This window comes from Dama dama, chromosome 24 (genome assembly GCF_033118175.1).
Source record: "Dama dama isolate Ldn47 chromosome 24, ASM3311817v1, whole genome shotgun sequence".
In the NCBI taxonomy this organism is placed as follows: Eukaryota; Metazoa; Chordata; class Mammalia; order Artiodactyla; family Cervidae; genus Dama; species Dama dama.
The window spans coordinates 47,963,383-47,973,679 of NC_083704.1; the positions used below are offsets into that span (position 1 = coordinate 47,963,383).

General features: G+C 40.1%; 1 pseudogene; it reads right to left on the reverse strand.

Annotated features, from left to right (window-relative positions):
- Window positions 1-4,688: 4,688 nt before the first annotated feature.
- LOC133046265 (large ribosomal subunit protein uL1-like) lies at window positions 4,689-5,386 on the reverse strand (annotated as a pseudogene).
- Between the last annotated feature and the right edge of the window lie 4,911 nt (window positions 5,387-10,297).

Here is a 10,297-nt window from a genome sequence, read left to right on the forward strand (position 1 = left end):
TATATGCAGGTCAGGAAGCAACAGTTAGAACTGGACATGGAACAACAGACTGGTTCCAAATAGGAAAAGGAGTACATCAAGGCTGTATATTGTCACCCTGCTTATTTAACTTATATGCAGAGTACATCATGAGAAACGCTGTGCTGGAAGAAGCACAAGCTGGAATCAAGATTGCCGGGAGAAATATCAATAACCTCAGATATGCAGATGACACCACCCTTATGGCAGAAAGTGAAGAGGAACTAAAAAGCCTCTTGATGAAAGTGAAAGAGGAGAGTGAAAAAGTTCGCTTATAGCTCAACATTCAGAAAACTAAGATCATGGCATCTGGTCCCATCACTTCTTGGGAAATAGATGGGGAGACAGTGGAAACAGTGTCAGACTTTATTTTTTTGGACTCCAAAATCACTGCAGATGGTGATTGCAGCTATGAAATTAAAAGACTCTTACTCCTTGGAAGGAAAGTTATGACCAACCTAGATAGCATATTAAAAAACAGAGACATTAATTTGCCTATAAAGGTCCGCCTAGTCAAGGCTATGGTTTTTCCAGTGGTCATGTATGGATGTGAGAGTTGGACTGTGAAGAAAGCTGAGCACCGAAAAATTGATGCTTTGGAAGTGTGGTGTTGGAGAAGACTCTTGAGAGTCCCTTGGACTGCAAGGAGATCCAACCAGTCCATCCTAAAGGAGATCAGTCCTGGGTGTTCATTGGAAGGACTGATGCTGAAGATGAAACTCCAATACTTTGGCCACCTCATGTGAAGAGTTGAGTCATTGGAAGAGACCCTGATGCTGGGAGGGATTGGGGGCAGGAGGAGAAAGTGACGACAGAAGATGAGATGGCTGGATGGCATCACCGACTCGATGGAAATGGGTTTGAGTGAACTCTGGGAGTTGGTGATGGACAGGGAAGCCTGGCACGCTGCGATTCATGACTGACTGATATATACATACATGTATACACACTTATTTTTAAGCCAATCAAATAGTCAAATAGAGCACTTTACAAATTAATTTTGATAATACCATCCAGATGTAGAGAATATCACACATTTATGACATGTATAAACATAAATACCCATGGTCACAGAGACCTCATAGTTTTTGTGTAAAAGTCACAAGTTTTTTGTAAAATGACCTCCCTTTTGATGAGAATTACCTCCCTGACATTTGCATCACGAAGTATGGTTTTTAGGTCCTAAGGAAAAATGGGACCTAAAATCTATATCACAAAGACACAAAGTATCTAAGTATCCTACAAGATGGAGTTTGGGCCTATCTATAGGACAATGTCACAATGTCTACAAGCATTTTAAGATGAGTTGGGGCGGGGGTGGGGTTTAGGATTACCAGAAAGGACTGACACACCCATTCACCTATAGTTGGAATGGCTTTTTCCCTTTGGGTACAGTTACTTTAGAAGAGAAGGCCAAATAAAATGCCTAGCAGGCCCCGAACATCAGCTTCTCCCATTTGGCCAAATTTTTAATACTAAAGTTACCAAGTCCTTTCAAGTATATTCTCAGGCTTCATCCAGGACAAATATTTCTGGTGGTATTGAATAACCTCATCCATTTTAATTTTGTTTCCCCTCAGCTGTTTGAGAAAATACATACCAGTTTGCCAGAAGTTTTTTAATAAGAGTTTCATCGGTTCTGAAAGGGACCCATATGGGGCCTTTTAAATTGATCCTAAAGAATTTACATAGGGCTTTTGAGGACAGTTTTTCCCGGTGTTCTAGTTGATTACAATTGAAAGTTTGGGGGCCAGTGTTTTGATGATGAAGCCCTCTGAGGTTATAATGGGTGTGGCCTAGGTAGTGTTTTTAGATACCTTTGGTGTTTAATTTTGCACTAGCCTTTTGCAACAAATATTTCAATGAGGCTATTTTAAAATGATTTTATATATTTGGAACATTCCTCATAATGGTCATTGCAATTATAGGTTATTTTTAGTAAAACTTGGATAAATATCTGCACCTTCCAGGAGCATAGTTCTTAAACATAAGATAAGCAAGTATCCTGGAAGGTGGCTCATTCAACTCTTTGACGATCGCTCTGTTCAGTCGCTCAGTCGTGTCCGACGCCTTGCGACGCCATGAACCACAGCACACCAGGCCTCCCTGTCCATCACCAACTCCCAGAGTCCACCCAAACCCATGTCCATTGAGTCGGTGATGCCATCCAACCATCTCATCCTCTGTCATCCCCTTCTCCTCCTGCCCTCAATCTTCCCCAGCATCAAGGTCTTTTCTTTGTCTATAAAGGACCATATTTCATTTAGCCCTGTGTTTGGGTGTTTCAGAGTCCAACTAATCAGCTTCTGAGTACTTCCAAGACTCCCACTGGCAACCAGCCTTTATTTAACAGCTACTTGAGGCCTTCCACTGGACCGAATCCGACTCTGGCCAGTAACCAGCAAAAATTCCCTTGGAAGTCTGGTTTGGGGAAAGCAACGAACGAACAGACCTCAAGGAATGGGGGCTATGAATTGATGCCAAATAACTGGAAAACTCAGCTGCCATCAGAAGTCCCCAATGTTAAGTTGGGGGAAGGATCTATGGGCTGGGGTTTTCCTGGGGAAATTTTGTCTGAAAGGCCACAGGCTTGGTTGGCCTAGGGCAGAAGCCTCTACCAGCTTGACCTGTTCTGTAAAGGAAAGCTAATGAGATCTGGAGTAGGAACGCAAAAAACAAGAGTGCAGCTCAATGGAGAGGAACTGACTGATGGTCACTGGAAAGGGCAAGAAAGACCACAAACTCAAAAGAGTTGCACGGCTGCACCTCTGTTTCTTACTGTCTTTGGAAGTTCACTTCGGATCCAGTCTTGCCACCAATCTGTTAAAAAAAAAAACTAAAATTCAGCTGAGCTTTGTAAAAGATCTAATTGACAATTCCATGACTTGAATCTGGCAGCATCCCAACTGGTAAACAGAAGGACAATCTGAAGGGCTGTACAAAATGGAAGGTTTTTATAGGCAGAAGGAGGGTGAGCCAAGAAGATATTAGCCAAAGAAAAGAAAGGATAGTTTTAGGCCACCTTCTTTTGGGGAAGAAAAGGACTGGCAGGGGTCTTTATCATGCAGATTACCTCGCTATTGTTGATGAGTACATTTTAGATTGGTTGTTTTAAAGGTCACATTTCTGGGAGGGGTTGAAACTGCAATTCAGTCTTAAGTTTGTTGTAGTGGAATGTGGGTTCTGTGAGTACACAAATGATTTCATTTTGACCCTTTTGCTGCTTCTTTGGGCTTCCTTGATGGCTCAGGCGTTAAAGAGTCTGCCTGCTGTGCATGAGATCAGAGTTTCATCCTTGGGTCAGGAAAATCCCCTGGAGAAGAGAACAGCTAACCACTCCAGTATTCCTGCCTGGAGAATTCCATGGACAGAGAAGCCATGGGCTTGCAAAGAGTGAGACACAACTGAGTGAAACTTCTATAAATGTTAGATGGTAAATACAAATCTTGGTAGAATTAGTGGTCTTGTTGTAGGAAGGGGGACCATTTCAAGGGCCTGAGAGGGGGCCTTTATTGGGTCCTGCAAGGGGTCTCCCTTCCTGCAACAGTCTCAAGATAGTCCTGCCAAAAAATCACTCAGCTTTAAAGTTTCTAGAAAACCACAGCATTAGTTCTTCTGGAAGTCAGGAATGTGACTGCAATAAATACTTCGAAGGAAGCTAGTCAAGTCCTTGGCATTCCCTGTTTTTAAAGTTTCCAGTAAGAAACCGTAAATGAATTTGACTTATGTATACAACGAAAATCACCTCTAAGAAGCAGGGGCTTCCCTTGGCTCAGATGGTAAAGAATCTGTCTGCAATGCGGGAGACCTGGGTTCGACCCCTGCTTAGAAAGATTTCCTGGAGAAGAAAATGGCGACTCACTCCAGTATTCTTGCCTGGAGAATCTCCATGAACAGAGGAGCCTGGCAGCTACAGCCCATGAGGTTGCAAAGAGTCAGACACCAATGAGTGACTGCACTTCCTTTTAAGAAGCAAATAAAGCAGGAGAATTGTTTTAAATTGGAGAAGTAGGTGATTGTTGACTAAATAAAGTCAGGCGGACTCTATATTCTTCCAAGTCAGCGGTGTCTACCAAAATTAAAAAACAAAACACTGACTCCTAGGTAAGATGAGGGTATAGATTCAAATAAACAGAGCCTCCCACCACATACAAATGGAATAAATTTAAAAAAATTTTTTTAAAGAAGACTTAACAGTCTAAAAGGCACTGAGGTGACGTGTTTGGCCAAACTGTCCAAAGATTCTGGGAATTCACATACTGTTCCCCTTTTGGAAGAGAAAGTAGGTGATGGACTCGATTCTTTGTAGAAGCATGGATAGTCTTCCACTATTGCAGACAAATAACAATATTCAGAGGACACAAACTTTTAACAAGATAAGTAATGGATTATAATCAGAGAATGAGATAAAAATGGAGTTTATAGAGGTTGAGAAATGAAGGCAAAAAATTATATTACTGTACGACTAACAGGTGTACTAGAAGCAGAGCTGAGTTTGTTTTTTTTTTTAAGAGCTGAGTCATTGTTGAACAAAGTGAGTGACATGGATTAAATTGTTGAGAGGATTAAAAGCATGTTACAATGCTTAGCTATAGTAAGTGCTCAGTAACATTCACTGTTGCAATTAAATATTAGAATATTAGCACTATTTTTTTTTTGGATGGTTTGGTATGGTTTATTAAGCTATGCGTTAGTACAGACGCTGGGGCTTGCCCATGGTGCTCTTAATGTACAAGGCCCTGATGTTCTGCCAATTTTTCTTGAGCAATGACACCAGGAAGTTGACAGCTAAGTGGATGTTGTACACAAGCTCATCATCTGTCATCTTCACGTGGCCAACAGCCACTGCCAGACACAGCACCTTCTTCATCTGGAACTTGATCGTGGACTTCACTTCATCAACTTTGCCCACCATGTTCTCATTGTGGGTCAGCAAAGAAGGGAACTTGCCAGCCTTGTTCAGGTCTGGGCCCAGGATTCGGGGGATCTGCTTGATCAGAGACTCTGAAGCCAAAAAGGCATCGTATTTCTTGGCCAGCTTCTTGACCAGTTTCTTATTCTTGTTGAGTTTCTTCAGCGCCTCAATGTCCATGTGGGGGATATCCACAGCCTTGGCCTCATCACAATGCTCACAGTGCTGCTGGTCCTCCAAGACACACACGGAGAACTTGGGGCAGAGAGTGGACTTAAGCCTGACGGTGCCCGAGAAGCATTTGTCCTTCTGAGGGTCATAGTTCTTCAGGCTGATCTGAAGCTCCACAGTCTCCAAAAACTTCATGCGCTTGCGCTGGTTCCAGTGCAGGACTTCCCGCACCACCTAGTAGAGGGTGTCGTGGGAGACTTTGCTGCTCATGGTTCCCTACACCGCGATAACCGGAAAAGAGAGAATATTAGCACTATTTATAGAATACATACTCTTTGAAAATTTCAGAGGAGGTGAAATGGTTTCCTTAAGCTTGCATTCTAGTGGGACATAAATAATCAGCAAAAATAATTACATTATTAAATCTAACAGACTAGAACATAAATAAACACATGTGAGACTGGAAAGCTCTCATTCTAAAATCAAAGATGAGGAAAGCAATACTTAGTGTAGTGTGCTGTTTAAAAGCATAAGCTTTAGAGTTGGAGCAACCTTATAATACAATCCTCAAAGTTGTTAGGATTTTAAATGAAGTATATAGCACTTGGTACATGGTAAGTGATCAGTGAATGATAGCAAGTTTTTCTTCTGGGGCTCAACTTCCTCACTTTTAAAAATAAGGTGTTGACAGGAGAAGAAATGGTTTCCTGTCCCAGTTATTAGCTGTGATACCTTGGGCAGGTTACTTAACTTCTCTGACCCTGATTATCCTTATCTTTACAATGGAGACATTTCAGCAGACCATTTAACATCCTGTTTTGTAATTTCCATTAGTGTCTTGATGTTTAGCAAATCTTAAGTGGAAATCTGAAAAATCTACTCTGACATCTTCATTTGATGTTCTGGTTAATGTTTTAGAGGCTAGTGATAGAAATCAGAATTCTCTTCAGCTGTCTTGCTTAACTAACCAAAATGTGGATTACATTTTGGAAGAAGTTATGAGGAAGGAGACCCATTTCATTAGTCTTGAGAAGTTTAGAAAATCAATTTAAGAAGACTGGTGGAATCAGGTGAACATTGTTTAATTATATATATATAAATTTTTAAAATCTTTATTTATTACAATATTGCTTCTGTTTTTTATGTTTTGGTTTTTTGATAACAAGACATATGGGATCTTAGCTTCCTGTTCAGGAATCAAACCTGCAGCACCTGCATTGGAAGGTGAAGTCTTAACACTGGACTGCCAGGGGAGTTCCAGGTGAACACTGTTTAAAGGAATTCTCTATAAACCTCAAAGCAGACAGGCATGCTTAGTCACTGGGTGCTGTCCAGCTCTTTGCAACCCCATGGACCCGCCGGGCTCCTCTGTGCATGGGATTTCCCAGGCAAGAATACTGGAGTGGGTTGCCATTTCATCCTCCAGGGATCTTCCTGACCCAGGGATTGAACCCAGGTCTCCTGCATTACAGGCAGATTCTTTACCAGCTGAGACACAAGGGAAGCTCATAAAAGCTACTTAAAGGATACAATTTTTTTTAATCTAGCAAGCTTCAAAAATGCAATTTTTATTTCTTCAACTGCTAAGCAATTCTTTACATGTTTTTCCAGTGAAGAGGAAGTTTTCTTCTTGAAGACAGTCTATAATTCCTTTTAAGTTAAATTCTAGGCAAATATGTGGATCTCTGAGGTAATTGCATAGACTTGCAGTTACTAAAAAATTAAATAGTATTTTGTTGCACACTAGACATTAATAAGCATGTCTATTAAATTGCTTTTAAAGAGTTTAAAAATCTGATTATATTAAATCAATTGTTTCCCCTTTGCATTTCCCTTGTTTTCTTCAAATGTATATATAATCACATTTATTTTCACCTTGCTTAAGAATTTATTATTGGAACATTTGAGAATTTAAACAGGAGGAACCGAATAAACCCACTGTAATCTATGAAGTGGCTTTACCATATCCACCGGAATAAAGAAGTTTTAGGTTTTGATTGCCCAGGGTCACTCCTAAAATATTAGTTTCTAAAGGGTAGTTCTACCAGATGGGGTTTTACTCAATAGGTCTTCAACAACATAAAGCTTACTCGTTGTGAAACTTTGCAGGTGTTTCTTTTTTTTTGGCAGGTGTTTCTTATTCAGCCCCATCCTGCAGAATGCACCAGCTGGAATAAACAACTACAGAACCACCTAGGACAGCACAATTAGGAAAAGAAATTAAATATCCTGGTAATGTGTCTAATAAGTATTAATTTATCATTGTTGTAAGTTTGTAAAATTGCAGCTAAAGCTGCAATAGAAAAATCAGAATAGCTGGACTTGTAACCAGAGAAAAAGAAAGAAAGGGGCATTTAAGTATTTCTTTTGGGAAGTCCCTGGCAGTCCAGTGGTTAGGACTCTGCACTCAAGGTGTGGGTTTAATCCCTGGTTGGGGAATTAAGATCCCACAAACCATGTGCCAAAAAAATACTTCTTTTAAAAAGTTGATGTTTCCAGTTTTCTCCATTATAATGCTGTAATGAATAATGAATATCTTACGAGTATCATTTGGAAACTTGAGGGAAATTTTGGTAAGATAAATTATTGGAAGTTTTATAATTTGGTAGGTTAGTTAAATAAGTTATCTTACATGCATATAATGAAATGCAACCCTTAAAAAGAATGAGTTAAATCTATACTGATATTTTAAAATGGTCACAGTATATTATTAAATAGAAAAAGAAGTTGCTTAGCAGTGTAAAATCCCATTAACATTTATATAGAAAAGTTAGTTTTCATAGAGTAAAATCTGGAAGAATAAATTTTAAGCAATGATGAACTTATTCATCAAATTCAATTTTTTTTTAAAAAATAATCTAAATGGTGCATGAATAAATTCATCTTGTAAAAATAAATTAAATTTAATAGATTCACAGATACTTGTATTCAAATGTTCAGTTTTATTCATAAAAGTCCAAAACTTCAAAACAACCCAAATGGGCTATCAATTGATGAATGGATAAAGAAACTGTAGTATATCCACAATGGAATATTACTTGGCAATTAAAGAGAACAAAGTATTGGTACAGGCTGTAACATGAATTAATCTCAAAATCATTTTGCTAGGAGAAAGAGTTCATACACAAGACTCTGACCGTTCTGTATTACTTTGTAAAATTTACATGAAATTTTGGAAAGGGCAATCTGTTATGACAGCATCAGTGTTTGGCCAGTGGCTTGAAGTGAGGGAAGAGGATGACTACAAATGAGCATGAGAAATTTGGGGGGGGGGGTAATGTAAACAATTAATATCATGATTATGGTGTTGTCTACAGTACTGTATGCACTTGTTAAAGTTCATAGAACTGTACACTTAGAATTTTGTTGCATGTAAATTATATCTCAATAAAGTGAATTTTTAAAGTATAGATAAAACTCTCTTTTAATTCTCACCCCCAAAGTTGGTTCCCTCACACTCTAGGAAGGTGCCCTTCCCTCTTACTAACTGTAACCACTGTAACCACTAGTTAGACAGGTAACCACTAAATGTCATTACTGCAGATTCTTTTTCAAAGTTATTGTTCTGCATTTACATACACACACACACACACACATTTTTATGTTACTTTACTGTGGGGCTTCCCAGGTGGTGCTAGTGGTAAAGGATCCACCTGCCAATGCAGGAGATGCAAGACTCTGGTTTCATCCTGGATGGAGAGCATCCCCTGGAGTAGGGAATGGCAACCCACTCCAGTATCCTTGCCTGGAAAATTCCACGGACAGAGGAAACTAGCAGGTTACAGTGCATGGGGCCTCAGAGAGTCACAGATTGCCTGAGCAGCAGAGCAGATGTCACTTTACTGTACTTAGTAATTATTTGGTGTTTTACAGTAACTGTACTTTGGAGACCTTTTCATTAGAATTTATAGTTGTTCAGTTTAGTTCAGTCGCTCAGTCGTGTCCGACTCTTTGCGACCCCATGAATTGCAGCACGCCAGGCCTCCCTGTCCATCACCAGCTCCTGGAGTTTACTCAAACTCATGCCCATCGAGTCAGTGATGCCATCCAGCCATCTATCCTCTGTCGTCCCCTTCTCCTCCTGCCCCCAATCCCTCCCAGCATCAGGGTCTTTTCCAACGAGTCAACTCTTCGCATGAGGTGGCCAAAGTACTGGAGTTTCAGCTTCAGCATCAGTCCTTCCAGTGAACACCCAGGACTGACCTCCTTTAGGATGGACTGGTTGGATCTCCTTGCAGTCCAAGGGACTCTCAAGAGTCTTCTCCAACACACCACTTCAAAAGCATCAATTTTTCACGGTCAGCTTTCTTCACAGTCCAACTCTCACATCCATACATGACCACTGGAAAAACCATAGCCTTGACCAGACGGACCTTTGTTGGCAAAGTAACGTCTCTGCTTTTTAATATGCTGTCTAGGTTGGTCATAACTTTCCTTCCAAGGAGTAAGCGTCTTTTAATTTCATGGCTGCAGTCACCATCTGCAGTGATTTTGGAGCCCAAAAAATAAAGTCTGACACTGTTTCCACTGTATCCCCATCTTTCATTCTAAATACGGAGAGTATTCTCAGAAATAGTATGGATATACCATAATTTATTCAGCTGTCCCTCAGTCATTCAACTATATTTGAGTGATTACAAAGTAATATAAAAACAGACTAGGGTCCAGTTCTCTAGAGTTTTTACACAAGCGGGAGAGGGGAAGAGGGTTATCAATAGTAATATCAAACGTGGAATCATAACTATGAAGAGCAGATGGTTTGAGTCATTTGTCTAGTCAGGAGGTCAAGAATGTTCCAAGGGAGTTAAACAGATCTGAAAGGTGAGTGAGCACGTTTTAGCCCCAGCATAAGCGTAGAGGTGGGGAGGGGGGGTGCAGCTAACCCTAAATTGCACCAGTGGTATGGCGTAAATACATGGGAGGTGGAGAAGATTGTGGGGAACTTTATATTTTTAACAAGATATATACTTTATTTTGTAGACAGGAAAACATTAAGATCATATTTTTGAAATGAGGCTTTCCACTTCAACATCGGGAATAAATCTTCCATGCTACTTTTTGGAGAGAAGAGAAGAAAAATAAGCCTTCCCCCTTGGTTTCTCTTAAAAACCTGCAATAGAGGACGTAAATGTCTTGGAGCTCTTTGTCTTGACAGACGATTAGGGACCTTTACTATGACCTGGCGTTGGCGGGTTC